The sequence below is a fragment of the Varroa destructor genome, unplaced genomic scaffold (genome assembly GCF_002443255.2).
Source record: "Varroa destructor unplaced genomic scaffold, Vdes_3.0 BEIS01000003.1, whole genome shotgun sequence".
Lineage (NCBI taxonomy): Eukaryota > Metazoa > Arthropoda > Arachnida > Mesostigmata > Varroidae > Varroa > Varroa destructor.
The window spans coordinates 40561634-40586257 of record NW_019211456.1 but is presented as its reverse complement, the minus strand read 5'-3'; the positions used below and the strand labels follow the sequence as shown (position 1 = coordinate 40586257).

The following is a 24624-nucleotide window of genomic DNA, read 5'->3' as shown; positions in this document are numbered from 1 at the left end:
GAAGCGTGTACGCCTTTTTGCCTTCTCTTTCTTTCTATTTTGTAGCATGCAGCTAATGGGAAACCTTAGTACACAACTGTCTAATGAGTTGATCCATCGTCAAAGGGGCGTCTCGCTGCCTTTTGCAAGCCACTCGGAGGAATTGAAACAAGGAACGGGAGAAATGCGGGATCGTATGGATATGAGTGTGTATGTACCATTGCAGCATCCATACGCATAAATGGCGAGTTTGAGAAGTGGTAAATTGCAACTGCCTCTGTTATAGTAGCTAAGAAAGAACACAAGGACGAGCGGCCACAAGACGGGCAACGTTAAGGAAGTAAGCAAAATTCAGGTATATCTCAATGTGTTTTGTGACCCAGCCTGTTTCTAATTTCGTTGTTATTTGTTTCTTTAATTTGGTCGGCGGTTGCTAAATAACGCCCAAGAAAAGTGAGTTAGGTGATTTAAAAAGAACGTTAAGCGGTTACTGAAAAGCCGGCTGACAGAAAATCGAACAGTGACACTCTGGGCAGCTTTTATATGGATGAAGATTCGTAGTCCGCCTGTCAGCTGTAATGTCTTCACAATGCAAATAACTATATTGCAAATGATGCAGCGGGCGCAGTCTTTGGTTATTACCATACGAGAAGAACTACTGTGGCAAAAGAAAGCGAAGATTATGTTGTATTTTAACTGGCTAATGAAAAGTCAATACGATATATATGTTTTGCCCCCTATGCCAGGAACGCGTAACGGACTACTTTTACGGATATACTCCATGAATTTTTGACGAACGAGTCTCTGTGACCATTTGTATAAATACGGCATGACTCTATGGGTGTTATAGGAAACATTCCTATGGGCAACAAAAAATTTCTTCAGCAGTGGTTCGGTCTTGTGGAGGATAACCGAGAAGACCAATATGGGATATGACTAGATAGATATACGAGTATGGAGGTGGCAAAAAGTGATATTTCAGAGAAACAGATGGTCTCGGAAGCTCACTGTAGTCATGAAGTTTCTGTATAGAACTTCTTAAACTTGAAGGACCGCTGTATCGTTTGCTAGACTATACGTATATTGTTTCATATCTTCGCTGTTGATTAACTAAGTCATGTGGCGTTTCTTAACAAAATAAAACTACAGGCGAACTCCATTTAGCTCAACTCTACCTCTATCCATAATAAAAGAGAAATATATCAATAAAGTGATACTTGGAAATGTCTATCAGAGAACCTATTTTTGGAGTGAAATGTGGTCTTTATGTCAATGCGTGCACTTGTTGTTGATCGTAACATTAACATGCGCATTAGTGTCACGCAGGAAGCGTGACATTAATGCGCATGTTACTTAGATTTTTAACTGAACTAATTGATTTAACCTGATGGTCTATCGCAAAAATGTACAATCAAGCTTGGAAAAAAAGATGTGCCAAAGTAAAGTGCTACTAACTTGTATAGAGCGAAGTAGCGCAATATATGATTTATCTACTTCGTGAAAATTATCAAAAAATCTCTCTTGCTATCTCCGGGACCATCCGGATCATACATACATACATACTGGCTCTCAAAAGTACTTGATCGTCTCGTTGTTTCAGACGAATTCGTCTGAATGCTAAGGCAAAAGATAACTGACTAAAGAAGGAAGTCTGTTTTTTTTTTCTAGTAAGAAATCATCACTCATTACAGCCATGAAAACAGAAACTTACATAAATATGCATTCAGTTGTTGGAATCGTAGTACGTGTAGTAAGCGATACCTTTATATTTATCCTAATATAGTTCAGCTTGTCTACAGAATTGTAGTGAACATCGATCGCTTATTGGGGTTAATTGCTCCTAGTTATTTTCCCTACAGCTTTATCACTCAGACGCATTGGTTTGACGTAGAATATTATGGTCGAATACTTTTAAGGATAGCTAAATGTATATATATGCTTATCATGCAAGGATGATGACCCAAGCTTAGCTCTGGTAGCTTGTCCCCGTAGTAGTTTGAACCATAAACGCACATCGTTTCGAGACAGCTGCGTGACGGGATGCCTAACGGTAATACCGGACGTAAAGGTTTGATGCCCATATTTTGCAGATCGCGTGATGTACCAAGTGCAAAAACAACGAGTCCGCAAAAATTCCGCAAAGACAAGTGAAAGAGAGAAAAAGGTAAATAGAGCAATCACTGTGAAATGGCTACGATTCATCAGACAGCTCCAGTCGATAGAGGCTAAGTGGTGCTGTCGGCACGCCGTTATAGAGAACAACTCATTTGGGGGCAAGTGGCGACAGGATTTTGCCACTGGTTTGCTATCAAGCAAGATAAACATACGAATGACTGCGAAAAAGGGATTTTCAGGTTCATCTATCCTTGTAGTCCATTTAACATGTGATTAACTCTGGAAGAATGTCCTTAATCAGAAATCAGGGTGACCGCAAAAACAATTTATCTAGAAAGTGCGTAAAATGCCTGCAATGTGGCCTGAGCCTAAATAAAATTTAGTCCGTAAATCTATAATTAAAAACCTAATGTGTGGCATAAGATACTATCGGAAGATTGAGTGCAGGATACTGATTATTAAAAGGGCCGTCCAAAAGAGAGTGGTTCTTTGTGCGCGCATTCTGCCCAGAAAAGCGTACAGACAATGACGGATCCCTCCCGCTCATTAACACTCATTAAGTTATTCTAAAGATTTATAGAATCAAATATGAAGTAAATTTCTGTATTGTCCGACAAAGAAAAAATGTTTCTTAAACCAATTTAAGTCTTGTTGTTTTTCATTTAGTTTTTTCTATGGCGATGCCAATTTAAGGCTAGCTTCAAGTTTTAAGGGAATATGAAAATTTTACATACTTAATTCCTTGTTTTTGTTTGGCACGCGATTATAGAACTCTTGTATATTACAATGCATGTTCAACTACTAGACATAGCCATCCTAATAAGATCGCCGCTTATGAGCAGCTAAGTATACTCTAATCACTCGTATATTAGTCATATAAATTGTTTAACATAAAAAAAACTGAGAAAGTCGTTTAGAACGTTGCTTGCGATTTCATTTGCACGCTTGCACAGACATGATAAAATGGTCTTTTTTCATGCTTAATACCCAACAACGCCTTTACGTGTATCAGTCATGTCCCAGAAGGGCCATCTTCTGACGTAGATTCCCTAGTATCCCATCATATAAATTGCTTACTAATTGCTTTTGAAAAAACTAAATTATCACCGCAAGTATTCTGTAGATAATAAGCATGTTTGCAGTTCAACTTTAAAAAAATTTTCTGCTAAAAAACCGTAGACCCACTTAGATCTATCATGGATTCCGACAACTTATATTCAGTAACTTTAACTAATAACTTATAAAATTAATTTGACGACATTCATTGCGTACGTCTATGATACGAAATAAATTCCAAAATAGATGCAGTGGCAAATGTGGGACTAGGGAAGCCATCATATTCTCAGGACAGCCTTTTCAAAATTCGACATAAGTTCTACGCTATCCGTGCTTTGACATTCGAACAAGCGATGCAGCGGCCTGTGGCGGGGAAACGTCGCATAAAAGCATCTCTCGTAACGCTTCATTGCGTAAAAGCATTCGTCTTCGTGGTGGTAGGGCTTGCCTAGGCCCCGGCCTATTTGCCTCACTCCACAGTATTGCGGCGCAGAAAAATAAGAACTGACATTAGAACACTCTCCGGCGAATTTTCAAGTCTCAGCACAAATTGTGTCACCTACTTGATCAAGCAATAGTGATCTATAGGAAGGTATTTCTTTGTATCTCGAGAGGTGGATCTGCCTTGTGGAAATGCTTCAAAATGCTCGTTCTTATTAGCAGGATTATACATTGGGGACATAGTATTAGGAAAACAGCTTACTATGAGGAACTCTCAAGGGAAGCGGTTCGCGTTTAGAGACCTTCTTATTCATTTATGAGGCTGACCTGCTTCTGTGTTTGAGCGGATACGTCTGTGCACTGGATCCTATGACTTACTTCCCGACAGCTGCGCCTATCAAGTTTGTGCACAGAATAAGCCAAACTAGAGGTTTTTTCAATCGATTTCTAGGAGGTTACTTATTTGTAACTTATATCCTTTAGATGAACCCATATGGATCGAGGTTCCAGACTAATAAAAGCAATTCAGTGTGTACCAAGAAATTTGACTGAATTACGCTCGTATAGAGAGAGAAGGTGTTTTTTTTAAATCCTGAAACTATAGACTCGTTTATCCATCCTGTTCAACGAATATTCCAATCAAGCTGAAGCTTTTCGAGCTCAACATACGCCGAAATAATATTCTTTATTAGGATTGAATGAAACAAATTTATGGTGAATTTATTACGAAACTAGACTGTCCCTTGTCGTGCAATGTATAAGACTTACGGTCTACATAATAACTTCAATACAAATACGCTTTTTACTTTAAAAGAAGCTCGAAATGTAGTTGTGTAGTTTGTCACGATAATTCTTACCTGATAAAAGTTCAGTAGTCTTGCACGCGCTTTCGCGAAGAATCCATTCCTAGCGAATCCTAATTCCTCTCGTTTAGCATACAATTATAACGCGTCTTACTTAATAGCTGATAAGGAAAAACTGAATAAAGGAACACATTACGTATCATTTAAGAATGTTCACCTTACTATTCAAGGTAACATATGCAAATTATAACTTTTCTACCCTCGATAGCTCTACTTAAACCTTTCTTTGGCAATGCTTCCCCTAACCTCGAGTCCTATTCGTTTTGGCACGCAAATTCGGTTCCGTCAAGCTTATTTACCATAGGCCAATTCCTTGTATCACACGATCCCAACAGGTGACCAAATGGCGTTGCATCTTCTAGAATTAACAGTATTAAATCCCATTTGAACTGACTGAACCTACAAATTTGTTTCCGAACCAGCCACAAACATCGTCTTGTATTTTCCTGGTACAATCAACTCAACACGTAACATTGGAATTTAACTGCTGAAGCCGCGTCATGCACGAGGTAACTTTTATGGTAATTTTTACCATATGTATAGACGCCGTCCCGGTAACGATCTTCAGTGGATGTTTCCTTCTTTGCTCGATGTCTCAGTAAATATCTTTTAGCAGTCTTGTCGGTAAGACCTCGTGTATCGCTCATTAGCTCAGTGATCGCTCGGTCAAATTACGATTTATTTATTTTTTATAACACTTGGTTTTTAAACACTTATTGGTTTATTAATGTTCCTTGTAGCTTGGTTGAAATTGTTATTAAAATCAATCGCTCTCATAATTTTCTTCATGTTGATTATATACATATATATATATATATATATATACAAGATATATACATATATATATATACAAGATTATTAAATTATAAACAGGTTTACCCGAATTTACCCGAAGGCGGTGGCTTCTAGTAAAAAACAAGTGTGAGAACATAAAATAGGATTTTTTGTAAACATTATACTTTTTGAGATATAGACACTGAATTCGATTTTTTTTTCCTACGAAAACGAGCTTTTAAATCAGTGTCGTTTAACACACCTCTATTTGGCGCAAAAATATATTTTTATAGCTTTTCCTTGCAAAAGTCTATTTTTTTTAGTACAAATTGGTTTTTGTGTGACTATAGTTATCTAGTCTAGATGCGTATTTAAAGCAAAATTGTCGACAATTTCTTTCGTGTTTAGTCAGATATTTATAATAGCACATTTAGAATACTCACCAGTTTTATCATCTAAAGACCTACTATTGAAAAAGACTTAATTTTTGTGTATAATCATATCCAAAACAATCACGCAGCGATGGTTTTAATAAAATTCCTTGAAAATTCTCAGAAGATTTCAAAAACCTGACGCAATTTTGGAAATTTCAAATACGTTGAAAAGCTAAAATACTGAAAACGTTCAAAGGGGCAAAAAAACTATTCGAAGTCAGTGATGATTTGTAATGCGCGCGCATGGTATTGAACAGGTCGGATGTGTGGTGCAAAGAATCAATATAGCTATTTGTTTTTACATAGAGACTTTTTTGTAGAGCGGTTGTAAGTCAATACTTTACTTGTTTAGACACGTGAGGCAAACGCGGAGCCTAGTCTAACGCTATCAGTCAATCCGTAAATTTAAAGTTTTATAATGATCGAGTTGGATTCAAAAAAGGTGCTTTGGAAAACAGCTAAGGAACCAGCTAATAACTGATTTGGAAAGTTCTGCCGAGAAACAAATTGGTCAGCCAGATGAAGTCGTACGGGTCAAAGGAGAAAGATCAAGAAACGCTTGAGCATCAGCTGTTCAGTACGCATACCGTGTGAACAGTACACTATATCTCGTGTTAATCCATATCTTCATTATGACAGCTCTTTTAGCGTAACCACACGTGGAAATTGTATACTGATAGTGTCTAAAGATAGATGTTAGCTGCTCATAAATCTAATTAAAGATAAGTCACTTACGGGCAACAGTTAGTATAGAAAGACATACAAGGCCTCAAAATCAAGAAGCTTACCCTATCAGACAATGAAGATAGCCAAGGAGACCAGCGCAACCATAGTGTCAAACCTCATAAAGGGTTTCGTTATTTTTTTTTGCAAAACTATGCCGTCCGTGTTACCTAGCAAATATCCACTGCAAACTAGCACATAGAACGTCTTACTTCGAACGAATCTCGATTTTCGCTAGCATACCTCTTAATAGAGTATAAAAGAAACAACCTAAAAATGCAATAGAAATATTCCATAAGGCTCCAAGGACAGGCGTTTTTATTATTAGCAGTCTACTGCATGAATAAAGCTTGCAGAAATTTACGAGGGCAATGCTCTACTACTCGGGCACAACTACGCTGACGCAGTCAACAGCTCAAACACATTGTGCTTCTTAACCAGACTCGTATGAGCACATACTAGTTTATTCATTAGTACCACTAATATTCAAGATACTATTTCAAAATGGTACCGAAGTTCACTGTCCACAACGGCTTCGTTCTTACGTAGGAAATTTAAGCTAGTTCGAATGTTCTGAAGTTCTATCGGCTTGGAACTCGGGCCTTGTTGATTGCCAATGTACCCGGTTGAATGTGTCCAAAATTCCACTAACTTAAGTTACGTCCCGAAATGTTAATATGGATGGATACGTTAACGGATACGTCAAATGGATACGTTACAGCCGCTGAAATATTGGCGGTGCAGTAGTACAGCATCTGAATAACGGGATTATCTATATCATGAGTCTTTAGCCGCACCATTAATGACACCGTCCGAACGGGCTTCTTTTGAAAGATGGCGTACGCATCTTCGGACGTTATCCTGCTGTAACGAGGAATTACGTCGAGATCGAACGAGAATGTCGTATATCTAACAGTGGACAGCACGATGTGACTTCACTATTCGGCCATCATGTCCGCTAGTTTTGCAGTTTTCAATGTCTCTGTAATTCAAGTGCTAGCGGTCGGATAGACGCAGACGCGTGCTTTCATTGACGATGTTATACACCTCGTCCGCTAACTTTTCAATTGTAGCGTTCGATTAACTCGTCTGCCGTCTCTTAACTAGTACGTATTTGAACTCTTCGAATCGCCCGACACAAAATAGGGTAGACACCAGAATGAAGAGCACGTATACGACCATCATGACACCAACAAAGGGTGGGTGCAAGCAAATTGAAAAGCGGCGTCGTGATTCGCGAGCTGCAACTATTTCGGTATTAAGTTCTGGTGAACTTGTACTATCCGACAGCTATTCGTACGATATACAGCCGACGGCTGAAGCATTTACCGTTGCGAATGGAGGCCCCATACTAGCAGTATAATAACAACGTTCCACTGAACTTGAATCCCAAAAAGTTTCAGGCTATTGATGACTGCTGCGACTTTCCAGTAGCAGTTTGCCGCACAGTTTTGCTTGTGTTTATAATTACGAGCTTCCCGGCGATTTTCATAAATTTAGTGTTACCTGCATAGTGCCACAGAAGAGAAATCTTTGGAAGAAATTTGGCCTGAACAGGTGATTCAGGTTCCTAACGTCTGATTTAATACACTGAATAGAATTTTATAGCTTTCATTTGTACGAGCCGGTCGTTATGCCTTGCTAAATAATCTATTGACATATATTCCCCGTTGCAAACTGTCGCCAGAACGACGTAACGTTCAAACATGCACGCGTAGATTTAAGCTATCAGCTTTAGACAGATATCAATGGTTTTGTTTATTCATTGATATGATACTGTTAAAATCTAACTGCAAAGCCTGTCTCAATAAAAGATTCGATTTTTTATAAATACGATTTCGTTTTTAGATTGTTATTGAAATTCAGTGTACGTACTTGTCTCTAGCTTCGATACACAGTACTCGGGACCGTCGAGAACGTAAATACTATAGTGGGCCTATTTTGTTGTGTCGGTTAACGTATTTTCACCATAATTGAGTCAAGTTCGCCCACCGCGGGACATGCAGAGAGATAATCAATGAGTCATTTTTGATCCATCTGTTTGCAGAAGACAATTTATTTGTCAGTTCAGCTTATGTTTGAACGTGACCAACAAGTGAATAGCACAGGTTCAAGCACAAAGGGGTATATGGCTTCACAAGACCAAGTCACGTAATGACAATACTAAACTTATTAAAGTAGGCTTATTAGCGAACTTTTCTTGCCATGTATTACTCCTCCCTAGCAATAGTATTCAAAGGTCTGGACAAAATCCTAAAGCTTTGAAGTATCTAGTGTGCATGCTATCTGACATTGACCATTGAATTACACAGTTGGTTATCCGGCAACACGAAAGTATGGAAGACCGATGTACCAACATGGGTTCGAGACGCGCGCGGAAAGTTGAACTTCCGCTTAATCTTTTGCTATGTCAGCAGCTTCCGAGGCCCTGAATCGCACACATAATCTTATGTCATCGGATAGGTGAACTTGGGCCAGCTTACAATAAACCGGCTGTGATATGAGCAATTCGCATAATGCCAATTAAATCTACGGGGCACACAGAGATTGCAAAGATTCTAAATATACTGCGCGTATACCTGCAGAGGCTGGCCAAGCAATGTATCGTGTTATCGACTTCCTTAGGTGACTTGTGTCGAGGGCAACGCCGAAATCTAGCATACCCAACGCTTTGACTGCAGCAGGACCTCAACTTGGTCATCGGGGGCAATTTTTATAGGTGATGTAGAAGCAAGGTAGGGCTCTATTGACTTGACGAGCTAATCAAAAAAGCAATTTAAGAAAAGGCTAATAAAGCCGCATTAACACAAAAAAGGACATTATTGCAATAATGTCGCATGACAAAACAGCCTAGACGAGCGTTCCTCTTTTGTTTGTATTCAAGATACGTGGAGTTGTGGTTAAAATGTGGACCTTTCACAGATTACGGATTGCCTCCGGCTACCCCGTTTTGCAGATAGACCTATTTTTCGGCTCTTCTATCGACAAAGAAGTATTTGATGATATGCCATTCAGCATCCTCGTGCAGCTCAGCATCGGCCGTAAATAGCTCACGAAGGTTGATAGTACATTGGCGACAGTGCAAATGTCGCTTTCCCAACTGATGAAACAACCTAAGCTGATAAAGCTAATCCAGGCAATTCGAGTAACTTCTGAGCGACGCTCAATGGAGTTCGCGGGAGTTTTATGGCGGTCAGCAGTGGGTAGCGACCTTCAAGGCCGATCATATTCAGGCAATGACGCCTCAACGGTCCAAATCATTATTCAGCATTCTTTTAGAATGCAGACGCAGAAATGCGGCGCTTTTACGCAAAACTAGCCACTGTATACGTTCCAAGCATACAACGTTTATTTGCAGACTACAACTTCTGCAGTCTAGCCACGCAGTTACAGATACCGGGATTTGACCGGGACCGCGAGATTTTGGTACGCAAGTATTAGGTAGTCTTCGAATCTTCTTAATCTAATATAGGCCCTACTTTAATTAGCAGCCCCTTAGAAGGATACGACGGCGAACATACAGATAGCAGGAAAGCCATTACCGCCAAACAGAACAATGTTTTAAAGAACAAGACTCGATTTGGCCATAGGCAGTGAACTTTCACTGAAACCGCCTATATTAACCAATTGTAGATGGACTACTATATCGTATGCAGCCTCAGAAGCATCGTTAAAAACCTGGAAGTAGTACGTCGTAATCTTCTTGTCGCTCCGGCTGTAATGGCACAGGATGTGCAAATATCCCGCAACTTTTTCAGTCCTAGAACGAAACAGATCCATTGTTAATCCATCAGCAGGGCGCCCCATCGCAACGCGCGTAAAAAAAGCGTCATAAATCATGATGCTATGTGTCGTACGAGCACAGCTTATCAGATTAGCCTCAACTGGTGTGACACCGCGATTGAGGAGATGATGATTGATGCCTTCGTGGTTGATTAATCACACGTTAACCAAACGTAATCATAAGAATACATTTTCAATGAACCTTAAATCTTGCCCTTCGACAATGAAACAAGATAGAATATGGCCATCGTAGTTGGTCGTATAGCCATTGTTGTCTTTCTGTACGATCAACACCGTACACAATCTTGTGTTAAATCGTTGCTAGTAAAAACCCATTAGGGATCGTTCGCCACGTGATCATATTCAGTTGACAGCAGAGAACACTGTGATCGGTTCCTTGCCGCGAAAAAATGGACATTCAGGCTTAAGGAAATTCATCATGCATGAGCACTCTAGGTCCGCCGACACAACTACGATGCAAATACTACAGATACCATATGACTCAGGTAGTACGAAGGTAGTCAGTCAAAAGTCTTACAGCAGTTTTACATAACCTGGATTGGATATTACACCTGGGACCGCAGCCCGGCAATTGCACACAATTTGCCATTTTTCTTATTAAAGTAGTGATGACGTGTTAATGGGGCGTTGTATATGCCATGTAATGTGTCCCATCTAGCACATTAGTCCAGATTCGATCGAAATCGGTATATATCATTTCCCTGTCGTAGCGGATGAATGTTTCGCGAACGTTGCACTCGTCTTTCAGAGCTAAGACGAAGGTCCACGGCATCTCCGCTTCTCTCTGGTGATTTCGCAATTGAGGGTTCTTTAGATAGACAGGCTGTATAGAATTATCCATTATAAGACCTTAATGCATCGGCATCTTAATGGACAACCCGAAATTTATTGATGCTTGATTCTCTAGTATTCCAATGGTCAGAGTCCTTCCACATCGTTTGATGGCTTAGACAGCGAAAAGCACAGCATATTGGACGCACAATGTCACCCCGATTGGTTACCTCTCGAATAGGTCCTCTGATCAAGTTTTGACTCAGGAGTAAAAAACGCGCTTATACATAGCCCTGTAGAAGCAATCGTACATCAGTAAGTAGCACAAGGACTTTAGGCTACAGGGTATCGTAGAATGTGGCTGGCGTGCAAACAAAACTAACCGAATAACCATAAGAAACGTCAGTAGGGCGCTAAACAGACGTAGTGTCTTCGAAATCGGACCATTACATTTTTGATATCGGTCTGACAACAAATGAGATGGATTAGGTACCTCTGAATCACTGCTGCATTTTTGTTTACGCATTTTTGAATTGACAGATCTAACTTGCACAGTGGTGGGATACCTTAAAGCTTCTTAACAAACGACGGCACCGTAGAGCTCAACTTATTGTCTGGCTCAAGGAACAATCGCATGGAGATTCAGATTCGCATGGAGACTGTGCAACCCATGAACCGAAGCAATCCTTACGATCGTCACTGGCACTCTTACTGACGCTGATATCGATATAACTGCCACAGATGCCCACCTCGGGCCACGAACGCACAGAGAAATCACGCACACGATCTTTACACATCTGATATTCTCCAGAGCGGGGTTCATTTTCGTGGTAATGTCACCGAAGGCCCACGCAACACTTATCGTGTTGGTTGACAATCTGACTTAGCTCAAGGTAAGTAGGACGGCCCAAACAATATGCGAGCGCGTGACACTTGTTGCCACAAAAGGAACGTTTCTTCGAGCGCGATTTGCCATAGCAGTTACTGCCGCCCAATCGAGGCCTGCGAGGCAAACATCGATATGTCATTGGACTGCTATGTGATAGCTGATGATGTGGTTCTGTCGTTGATTTGTGCCACTGTTGCTGCGACAACGATAAAGCAACAACGCGTCTAGACGTTGGATCCAGGAAGTTCTGGGGGGCGATCATTGTCTCCTCTTGATAATCTGCGTTTTGGCGCTTTATATAAGTAAGAGTACTATTATTCGGTTGACAGAAGCCTTGTCGTGTAGCAGATTCGTACAGTGCTGTCGCCATCATTGGTAACGTGCGATGATCTGAGGGCTTTGCCATCTCTTCTCTTCATCTCCTCACTTGCCATCTTCATTTCAGACAACAGAAATTCTTCAGCAATAGCATTACGCACTGCCATGTCACGAGCACAGTAACGTGTGCTCGGCTAATAGAACACCGAGCTGGGTCTTTGATATGATTGCGCAATCATCGGAGGAGCCCGGCCGATTTTATTATTGACACATTCGTGTATCGAGCTTTCGACATGAGTTCATTTGTAAGCTTTTTGTTGTCGTTAGCGACTCAGGGGAAAATGGGTAGTTCATGTCGCGATGGTAACGCCTCTGGTCATACAAACGGATTAATTTCGTGAATTTATTCAAGGAAATATCAATAGTCAACCGTTAACGAGTTGGGCTCACGAGTACGTGAGGGCAATAGAACAGATGTTGACTTCCGTGGATATTTTTCCACTGGCATCGTTGTACATGAAAGCTGACTCGACCGCGTTGTATCTATCAGCCATGAGTTTGATGTGTGTCAGACACCTCACCGCTCGCAGTTGGTCTCAAGCTCATTCTTAAGATCAGAATCCGCTAGATGAGGCTAAACTTGTTAGCTCCTAATCGATCAATTTCTAGTAAATTTGTATTATATGAACGAGTAATTGTGCAGACTATCTGATTCAGCAGCCACCGCTCTTCACAGTTTCGGGGAGGGGAGGGTCCTACTGAGGGATTGCAGGTCTCGTTTTTAACTTCTTGAACTTGACTGCTCGATTGAGATATCTGAGCGGTCGAATTAATTAATTACAAATTACAAACGCGTTCATCTAAGGGGCGCAGTCATAACATAGTATCAATTTAAAATAATAGAAATGCGAACGTTTTCTTCTCCGGAATTATATATACATGCACATAAATAAATAGAAGCACGTGTTCTAAAAAATGCTCCAGAGTAGTTTCGAATTTTACTATGAACTTGTTTAATTATTCAAGGAAACATAAACGGTGCAGAATAAACGATTTGATGCGGCTTTAATGAAGGGAAATTGTACAACAGGCCCTGATTTTAAGCACGGCAACATTTAGCCCTAACGAAAGCAAATAGACCTTAGGAGGATGGCGGGATTAGTATCTGAAGCTAGTAGCATAAATGATGATCATCAAAGATCCTATAATGATTACCAAAGAGCCTATAAAAGAACTCTATGAAGATTGCGAACATCATAAACTTATTACAGCCTATTACAGCCTATTAGAAGTACTATGCTATCATGTAAATACCTTTTTTCTTACATTTCTTCACAAGTGCTTCTACGTGTAAACTGTAAGAAGGGTATGTATTATACTATTATTAAGGAAAAATTTAATTTCAAAATTATAACTAACAAACAATCCTTTAAAACGCTTTGATTTCCGTCGTTGAGTTCACGTAGTTGAGGACTATTAATTGTGTTTATTTAGTCAGCCTATCGACGTACTTCTAATCATATTATATCCACATGAGTTATAATAGTTCAAATTGAAGCGACAACCAATTTCAGGCCAAAAAAAAAAAGGACCACTAGAAAAATATGTTTCCGGGCAGTATGTGAGAAGAGGCACTTGGGCGCGTTTCTACTTCAGTCACAAAGCCACATTTTTCCTAAACGAACCTAGCCCGTTTTCTTAACTATAAACGCGCTTATTATTCTACTTTCGCTACCTTTTTTAAATAAAAAATATTTCTATTTTTTTTTTATTGAGTTTCTCATAAATAATAAAATTATATTTATTGATGATAACATCATTATCCTACTTGATTAAATAAAAACTATATTCATATTTACTGCCTATTTTAGTTCTTGCTTCAAAATAAGATCCTATTTAATTTCTAATAATTGCATTTAGTTTTTAGAAAAAATATGAAAAATTGTTGACTTAATAAAAGCCAAAATAGTAGTGATTAAAAAAATCGACATTTCCTTATTCATTCTTTTTTTTTTTGATAATTAAAAGAGTTAAAATACATTTTTTTTTAGCAGCTCTAAATGAAAAGCACATAACACTGGTAAAGTTATCACGTAAAACTACCAAAGTATTCTGGATCTAAATGTACTTTCGTACCAGAAGAGAGCAGGCGAGATACTCGGAATATGGAAAACCCACGATACAATGCTTGTTATTGCCAGGGCGCTATAAAAAAAAGTTATAATTTGACCTTCCAAAGCGGCTGATAAAAGTAACCTTTTCGTCAATATAGAGGCCATTTTCTGGCCTGGCAATAATTCGCAAACAAAGCAAATATTCGTGGTCAGAATATGAGCTGGGATTATAGGACAGCTTTTTAAGAGCCCATTTTTAAAGCAGCTTATTATTGTAATTCGTAGAATGAGAAAAAGTGGGAATACCTGAATCCGACCACTATCAGACGACTCCCAGCCATGATATATTTATGCAATGCAGTCAACTCTTTTACATATCAAAAATTATCATTGTTGAAAAGAAACTTGGACTAAAGACGGGCTGTTTTAGTGTGACCTTTTCGACTTACGAGTTACTGATCATCAAAAGCCGTTTGCTCTGTAGGTACTGAGCACAGAGTGATAGCCGATTTGTGTAGTAACATTAAAGGCACGTGTTGGTCTAGGTTCGAACGCGGGCGTAGATAAACATTGCTTCGTGCGTCTTGTTTAGAGCAGTACTCAACGACACTACCGAATGTGAAACACGAAAAGTACAACTTTAGCTTACACGAAGTAGCAGCCGATCGCTGTGTGGTAGCAGCTTGATTTTCGTAGGACCCAGAAGTTCGAAAAGAAGTAGCCGTTTCTGGGTAAATAAGTTCCCATAAAATCTGGGTTAAAAGAGGATCACACAGAGGTGTAACGAATTTACTTTAGACGAAATAATAACTAGATCCTTTTTATCTTCAAAAACTTACTTTCAAGTTCGATTAATATTAAGATGTCCGAATATTGTACGATTATGCGCTAAGTGACATGCGAATTAAATTGCAGATCAATTAATATCGAAGGGAATACATCCTAACTTGACATCACTATGCGAACTGGCTAAAAAGCTATACGACAGGCCAAAATGTGAAGATACGTTAAACAAGTTATACGTGATTTCTAGTTCTCGTCTGAATGGCAACAAGCGCATCGAAAAGCTCACCTAGATGATAAACGAAGCAGCGGTTTATATGTATACGTATCACCAATCCAGCAATTCCTCTCTATTCCAACATGGCTATTCTACGTTCTTTCTCCGTATTCTGTGCCCAAGCTCGCTAAGAACTTAACGGTGATCAGAGCGATTTGAGTACGCGTAAATCTGAAAGTCTTCGTTTAAACCCTGAAAAGCCATTCAATTCTACGTTAAAATTCAAATATTACCAAAGAGGGATTATGAGACTAGTAGTAACAACGCGCCAACATATTTTCTAATTTATGCCGAGTAACAGGTTTATAGCCGAGTAATAGAGAAACTGCGCCAAAGCTTTTTCGCAATACTGTAGTGGTTAAAACGGCTGTTTTGATCGAGCGTGACATTGCTCATATTTGATCGGTCTTTTGCATTAAAATAGCGTCTTGCCGCCGCAATATTCAAGATAATTTATTTACACCTTTGTTACAGTATAATATGTAGTTGTAATTGACCACGACGTGGTCAGCGTTCTTGGTCTTACTAATTTCTGCCATTAGTTTATAGTAACAATGATGATGATAACCCTGTAGGCATTTTTGATGGAGAGCCTTTAGCCTAGGTGCTTGCGCTTTAGATGTCTATTCCTTGTTGTATAACTGGCCTTTATTCTTTTACGCTTCATCCTCATATTATTATTCCTATATTATAATTATCTAATTTGATACACCCTTCGCCGGCCTGGCTCATTCTAGCCTCAGCTTATTCCAGAGCCACGTTGAGAGCTCATTCTGGTGGTAAATATCGGTTGGCCCGTTCGACAGTAGTTTGACAGCCGAACGGAGGGTGTAGCAGCAGTAGTTCTAACAGGGATAGAAGCTGTTCAGGCAGCGGGCAAACGAACGACGAGACAGCTTTGCTCACCCTCGAGAGCTTTCCAAAGGCTTTACGTATGGCTTTTGGGAAGTTGTCTGCCTGACTTGGTTTGGCTTTTCCGAACTTCGTTCGTCGGCTATCCCCCGGGGATCAGAAGCGTGTGCCAGCCGAATCGACGATAGCGGAGGTGGTGGTAACGCAGGCGGCAGCGACTTGCAAGGGCCCGGATGAGAGAAGAACGGACTTGAAGGGTATGAAAAGGGAAAAAGCCAAAGAAGGAAGGACCAAAGAATGGTAAAGAGCAGGCGCTACCAGTAGCATTGAATCCTAGGATGAAGACTAAGCAAGCGAGTTGGCTCAGACTATGGATGGAAGCAAACTACGAAGGAACAGATCTATCGATTGATCCCGAGTGCGTTCATTCATACCATCGGAATGGATGAGCAATGACAGATTTCTTGAAACTAAAACGAACTCAACAATAAACGCCTGAACCGTAGTAACCTATTTACTGTGAAAACAATCATAAACGGGACAATCAATTAAGCCATAATAGATAAATGCGACATAAAAATGTTTAGTGGTAATTGTGTATATTTTTTTGTTGTTTTTTTTTTTTAAGAAAGCTTAAGTAATACCGTTTACGCACCCAGCAGAGCAATATTTATCAAGCGTAAGCGACGAAATTCTCATTTAATTTAGTTATAAATTACTAACCGTTGCTTGTTACCAACATCTATTTATTTGAATTTTATATAGAACATAGTCGACAAAATCGTGACCCTATCATCAATTTGATCGAAAATAAAACGAATTGTTGTTGAATCAATAGATTAGAAAAACTATTAATCACTTGTCCTGACTAATGCTTGACGGAATATATTTGGAGCATATATATATATATAGTAATTAGGGTTATTTTTATTCTGAAGATGACGATTACCAGATAATTGACCAATTATCCAAAACATAGATATTCCATTTACACTTAATAATTATTTTTTTTTTATTATTAAACAAATCGATAACAAGATTTCTCATAAATTCAGGTTAACACTTAAATTCTTTGTAGGTATAATAATTAAAGATCCGCTAATACTGGGCCCCAGCATGACAATGCCAACTTTATACGTCAAAATAATAAATACAAAAAATACAAACTACTGAAAAAAAATTTAGATTTAATGGCAGACTAGAAAATATAATATAAAATAGTAGTTAATAAAAGAATATTAGCACTAAGATAAAATAATTCGATTTTCTTTATATTCGAATTTTGAATCTTCACACTTGAAGTCGGCGAAATGTACGTGAAGACAAAGTACGAACTTAGACGGCTCAGAAAGACTAGGCTGAAGAGCACGTCCCCATGATAACTTAGTGGCATACATATTGCCTAACGTCCTAATCGTTGTGGTCTAGGTTCAATTTAGGATCTAGATACACCTCGTTTCGTGCTGTAAGCCAGCCGTCTGATGGAACACCTAACAACGATACCAGACATAAAACTCGAAACGAGCGCAGACACACGTCGTCGTCATCTAATCAAACGTAAGACGCTATTGCCAGACGTACTACTTGAAACATCTTTTCACGTTAACGAATGGGAAAAAACGCTCACGATGCAGCAGGACCTTGTGATACTCTTACCGACCGGCTTAAGGTGGCAAGAACGTGAAGTTCAAATAAAATGCACTACGGCATCAATATCCACACCTTAATCAAATCTGCAACAATTACTACATCCAGCGTCCCATCCTCAGCGATGGCCGCGCTCAGCATCAGCAACAAAGAAAACCGTCTCAGGAGATAATAGGGTTTGTTCGCGATAGATCAGCATGCTACCAATTGGTCGGGCAAACTACTATCATAAACCCGCTAAGTTTGAATCAGTGAGCTGTGAGACAACTACTAACGCTATGAAGTCACATATCTCATGCAACCTGAGAAACGTTTCGGCTCAAGTCAGTCCTTCAGAAATTATACGATGATCTTCTATAACAAGTATACAACGTGCAACACTCAGCCAGTGGGGCACTCGCGATGCAAGGGAATCTACGCTCCGCTGGCGGAATAGTTCGCGTGATCTGCAGATCTATATTCGGCCGTTCGGTGGAACCAAACAGTACCGAGAATAAGGACCACGACGCAGAATGGCCGTGATGATGTCTCGATGGAAACATACGATGGTAACACCTAAGGACAACTCTACATAGTATACGACAAATTCACTAAACCTATTCCAATCAGATCCATATATACTATGCTCGTATAAATTGAATTGCTCTGTACAATGTAACGTGAAATCTGAATCGAAGTGGTCTAGCACCTGTCAATCTTATAATGTCTGGAACGACTTATCTAGAAACATCTTCGGATTCGAAGAAGCCAGGTCTTCCAGTATCTCCAGTGGCAGTATTTGGCTTATATGTGTGTTTATACTTATCGACTAACTCACCCTTGCCCATAATCGCGCAACGGTTATTCCTGTCGCTGCAACAAGACCAGCGCTATTCAAAAAAAGGTATGTACGCAACCAGGAAAATAAATAGAATATAATGTGGTTCCAATAGAACGTATGGAGCTTTTCAAAAAGCGAGCTTGCTGTCCCGGACTGCGCGTCCGCACGTAGTCCGTGGACGGCCCATTGCCGCAGTTCTGAGTGCCTTTGTAAGCGCGCAGCTCGGTTTAGATCGTATCTATAACGATTACCCAAACAACGATTAACGCCTAGCCTGCCATACACGTAAAAGAGTAAATAACAAGTCGAACTCGGTGAAACGGCTTCAAATCGCATTCCTACACTGTGGCGTACCGCTTTTTATATTGTTCGATGACTGTACTGATGTGGCCTGCCGATGGCAGGGCTTCTAAAACACCCCTTTCTTCACCCCCTTCCAATAGGCAAATCAATCGAGCCGGTTGATCGTCCGTAAATACTAAAGTATCGCTCGCTCTACATATGTATGGCTGCCCTACGGCTATTGTTTCGAAGCACAGCATTTCCGCCCTGATAGGATGAGATACAGTTTCTTTTTGCCGCTGTTTAATAATGCAGCACATCGAATGTCTTTGATAACTTATCGCTGCCTGGTCGGCCGCCTAGTTGGTTATTCGAATGGACAAAAAGAAGAGGAAATCGCTATATGACCGCTTGTCCTACAGTGAACAAATCGTATATGACCGATGATATGCTATTCCTCGGCGTGAAGCGGAGAACAGCCCGATGACTGGTAAGCATATTGAACGGTGCTATACAACCGCACCATTTTTTGTCGTTGGCTTGCGTACTGGCACCATGTATACTCTAATACAGTAATAAATATGGCAGGACACGGTCTAAGACTATTCTTGCGGCTTTGTCGAAGTCCCGCAAGTTTCTCCTAACCAATTTAAGTAAAAAATGTATTTTAGAGATTAATTTCAAAAGCTGTTACATTTTTATTATCAAGAGCTCCTAACTAGACCATGTTGAATATTCAACCATATATACAGTACATCTAAATATCATTAACGATCAGCAATTCTAGCTCGCAATCAATATTTCATGTTCAAGATGTTAATGTGACGATATAGATCTTAAAATAATGATTCTAATTAATTGTACTTCGATATGCTAAAATAGGCCCGCTGTTAAACCAGTGTTTTAGCTCTGTAAAATATTCCTTTCAGGCCAGATCGGCATAGTTTTCTTTCTTTTAAACAGTTACTGTCGCCGGCTAAATGACGGATTCGCCTTTTCTGCAAAAGCCAATATAATATTGCTGTCCTTATGGGCCTCAGCGATGAGCCTTCTTCGTACGCTTAGGTGGTAGAAACAGACCATTGCGTCTTTATGGTTTTGCGCGCATTGTTATCGTTTATTCTTGTTGTAGAGTGCTACATTATGATCCTACAGACGGAAGGAGTGCATATGTAGTGCAGGCGACAAGAAGCGGGACCTAAGGCAGGGCAGCAGTTTATCCGCCTTCCGCATATGATTTATTGACACGCCGGTGTTGATAGTAGTGCTCTTGGGATACTGATGACGGCTTGTCGTCTAACTCCTTTTTCTGTGTCCAACGCCCAGTGTTTCACTAGTTGGATTAACTGCCAAAAGCCATTATAGAGGACCCCCAGAGGTAAGCTTGGCTCTAGCCACTCCGATAGCCACTATGATATATAATATCATAAAAGAAGTATCCTAGGCTACGCTTGACGAATGATAAAACTAACCCCTAATAGATTTTGGGTTCGATTTCTACTAAGAGTACAGCCGTCAAATGACAAGGTTTCTATTACGTGATAAACTTGCTTACTCTCATAGTTTATATAAGATATTGTGGACAGTTATAAACCTATAAAGTTTTGGGAAATGTATGTGATAACGTTTTGCTAAATTGCCCACAGATGAAAAGCACTAAAATATGTGGTAGAGTCTTTGTTGTGTCGTTCTCGAAACGAACATTTCAATTTTGCCTCAATTGCGGCCAAAATTGCGACTCAATTGCGGAACACTTCTTGTTCTAGTTGAACGAGCCTGAGGCTTCAAGCCCTATTATGATTTACATTAGAATATTCTTCTAAAGTAATTAAGATGCTCGTATAGAGCTGAAATAAACCTATAAGGGCACGTGCGTAAACACGAAAATAGCAAGAGCTGCTCTGTAAAAGCTGCATCAATGATACCAACTGGGAAACGTATCTAGATATTCCTCCAAAACACCGCTCTATAAGATTAATTTCGACTTGTAAAAATATACAATTTGAAGGTCAATTAGTTTTTGGTGAAAAAATAGAATTCGATCATTTTGAAAAAGTGGTTTTATAACATCGGCCTGTCAAAAATTTGAATTTCGAAAACAAGGTTTTTGGTAATTCTCTAATTATAAAAATTCAAAAAATGTGCCAGCTAAACGGGAGGATCGATGTTGGGGATACATAGTGCCCTTACCCGGTCTGTCAGCTGTTGGAAATTTTCTTAAAACTCCTGTTGCTAATTGGATTGTTTGCACCGTCTTGCAATGGGCTAAGATCAGCATCTAGTCGTTATCTGGGTACAGAAAAATCTCTGAGGTGTCTTGCTTTGTAAATTTTAAATGGTTTGTCAGACATAAAATAGAAGCCGATTATAAAGGCGTCCATATTTCCGCAGATACAGTTGTCCGAAATAGTAAAGAAATAATTGAAAATACTAAGTAGGCCTAGGGGGTTCGTTTGTGTAATATCGTATCATCTGATGATCGGAAAAGTGTTACTATGTGACAGGAATAGCACTAGCTTGACGACAATACTAATCATAGTAGATAACGTGTGCCCCCTATCTCGTACTAGCTGACGTCTATCCGGTATCCAAATAATACATTTTTTTTCATAGAATTGTGTCTATGCACTAAAATTGCCGTTTATATTATTGGCAAATACATTATAGACTGTCAAAGAAAAGCGGATTACTGCATTGGTTGTAAGGAAGTTGTCTTGCAAACGTAAATAATATGTTCGATAGACGCTTCAGTGTGCAGGAGGGGGCTATCCGCGTTCCGATAAGAGGTAAAACACCGCCACTTGCGAGCTAACAAGCGTATTTGCTGATGAATGATGCTATCGAGCAGCCCGTGGCATAATTTGTAAAGCCAAAAAAACATATCGGATTGAAAAAGTATCTAAAAATAAAAAAATTTAGTCCTCAAATTCAGCTCGACCTTTGCCTTACTTAACATGCACTAAAGCTGCGTATAAGTCTTTTTTTATGTATGCACTTTTAATTAGTCCTTATTTGTTACACCTACATGTTGACGAACAATATAAATGTTCTTTTTATTTACTTGTTTTTCCTTGAATATCTATTTTATAAGCCTTTGAATATGTTTGTCCGATTTATTCTGTAGTTCGAGCCTAGATCGACTAGTGCTGTACAATGTCATCAATGCCAGGGAAAAAATATTATTCCACCGCCAGAGTTTCTTATCTGAACATTAACATCATCTCTGCAGTCGATTTCGTTCAGGTTGACTCGGGGGCGACTGGTTGAAGTGTTTAAAAAACTTATAGTTCCCAACTTGTACGTGGGTCTAAAAACATAGGTCTTTTCCTTGAATCAGTGCTTCTTTTTCTGTGTCTATTCGAATATTCGACGTAACTGCCTACACGCTTTTTCGAACCGCAGCTTACGATGCCCTTTCCTGTTCAAAACATGACTTTTGCAATTGGGATAATGCCCAATGAACTGTCTAGTATTTTTACTTAACGACGCGTCTATTTATCTGCTAAACGCTCAAAGGATATTTTAGCACGTATCAGTTACCGAATAAGAAGAGATAATACATGAGATTCTGTATTCTGGAAGTATCAAGGCATAGGTGTCGCTGTTTGCTAGATTGTATGATATACGATGACCTGTTTAAAATCTGGCCTTAGCTAAGGGCTGAATACGAGCAAGAGCGCCTTAGCCGGTCAAAAAGTCCTTAAACTCTGTAACCGTTTTACTACGTCTTACAAGTAAACGGTAGCGTGCTATTAAGTGTTTGTTCTGTGAAATCTGCCCATCTCTCTATTTACCTACAATAATAATACAATTTGTCTTCTTACTATACGTTAATCTAGATCGAATCCTCGTTACGACTGTTTATTAGAAAATAACTTCTTCTACCTCTGTAAAAGGTCGGAAAGAAGCTAAACAATATAGGTCTATATTTAACTGTGAATTTATTTTTTTTACCTTCAAACTTACTTAACCTCCTTGTATGCATATAGGTCTGCTGTTTTGGCTGTTTCTGCTCCTGATATCAAATTGTGGGAGTGCCGTGATGCTCCCATGCGTTCGCCTAGGCCCGGGGGCAACTAATCAATTTTAGGTAGCTATCGTAGGAACAGTTCGCTCTGTGCTGGCGGAAACTAGCCATCTGAAGTAATACCTAACAGGAGTATCGGCCTAAAAATATCTGAGTGGTACTGAATTTGTATATTCTTCTATTAATATTTTAGGTATTGTTACGACTGTTTTTAATTAGATCAGAGATAAGAAAGAAAATAGCGAGATATTTTCAACGGTCCTCCGTGACGTGTGGGCGTGCATAACAATGGCCCAATAGACTGAGCTTCCGAGCGCTATTTACTCAAGCTAACTCAAAGCGTCGTATCTGGAACGTCAGCTTTGTTAGTCCTTCCTTTTTCAATGCTATTCATAATCGTTACTCTGCGTCGTAGGGAATATATGAGAACCGAAATAAAATTAAAGCCAAATGATTAGGGACGTAAAATCGTAAAAAGGACTATAGTCGCTCTTTACGTTAGCAGTAGTATCTCGTTTAAAGACACGCATTCTCGTTTATATTAATGCATCGAGCAGGGCTTTGCTGAGTGTTGATCGGATAATGAATGCACAACGTTAAATAGCACGTAAAAGTGGAGATAACTTTCAGAGAAAAGGTAAGATCCTACAGGGTTAGCTTTTGTCCTAGGAAATAAAAACTGAGTTTCTGCGAACGTCATTACGCAGAAACGTACTCGTGTCAAAAAACTTTGTTTGTTAACTGTTGTAAGTTGTAGAACAATCCAGAGAAACGCAACCATGCAGCTGAATAAGGTTTGTTCTCTAAAAATACATAGTTAAAAATCTATTTTGCTTTTCTTATATTCTTCTGGTATACTTATATTTACTATACTAGTTGGTGTATATTGTTTCAGTTACTCTGCAAATAATCAGGGATGCATTGATGTCGGATTAAAAGAATATTCCTCAATTGGTAGTCGCATCTAGCTTGCATTTGTTCGATACATTTTGAAGGAAAAAGTTTATTCAATACGATATATCACACATGCTTTTCGGCTTTAGCTAGTATCCCGTAGTAACTAGACTAAGGAGAGCCTTTCCATTAGCTAATGTTGTAACTTAATTAGAGCTGATGTGGCCACAACTGACGTCTTGCTTAATATTTTCCAGGAGGTCCGCATGGAATAATCTATGTCATTTTCGATAGTTAGCGGAATATTTTGTACGGGCTAAAAAAAACTGATGCGTTTTCACCTGACTCGAAATCAGATCACGATAGATTCTGCTTGTTAGGCGATACAGCGGAGATACAGAGGCTCTCGCACAACGTAATATAGTCTCATTAGCTGGTTTCGTCGCATACTAAAGAAAAACAACTTCATTGGATCATTAAAAAGTAACTGTGACACCTAGTTTTTTTTTGCCTTATTTTATAAGTCTTTAGAGACGTCGTAAGGTTTGGAAATAGGGCAGAATATCTATTTATAAAAAGTCTTTCGTATTTTACGTCCGATACTAGAGCTGTTAGCCTTTACCTCAAATAGTTGGCTCCCAGCATGGAACAAAGTATATCTACGCCACGATTTAGATCCGGGCCATTACGTGCTTAGATGTCCAGGGACTCCAATTAGATAATACTGTCCTGCGATGGATAACTAACCAAAGGTTACAAAT

General features: G+C 39.4%; 1 long non-coding RNA gene across 1 annotated transcript; it reads left to right on the top strand.

Moving 5' to 3' along the window:
- Nucleotides 1-193: 193 nt before the first annotated feature.
- Nucleotides 194-2734, top strand: LOC111246968 (uncharacterized). The gene is made up of 2 exons (XR_002671906.2): nt 194-334; nt 2070-2734. It is a non-coding gene; the product is annotated as an uncharacterized LOC111246968 (long non-coding RNA).
- The last annotated feature ends 21890 nt before the right edge of the window (nt 2735-24624 follow it).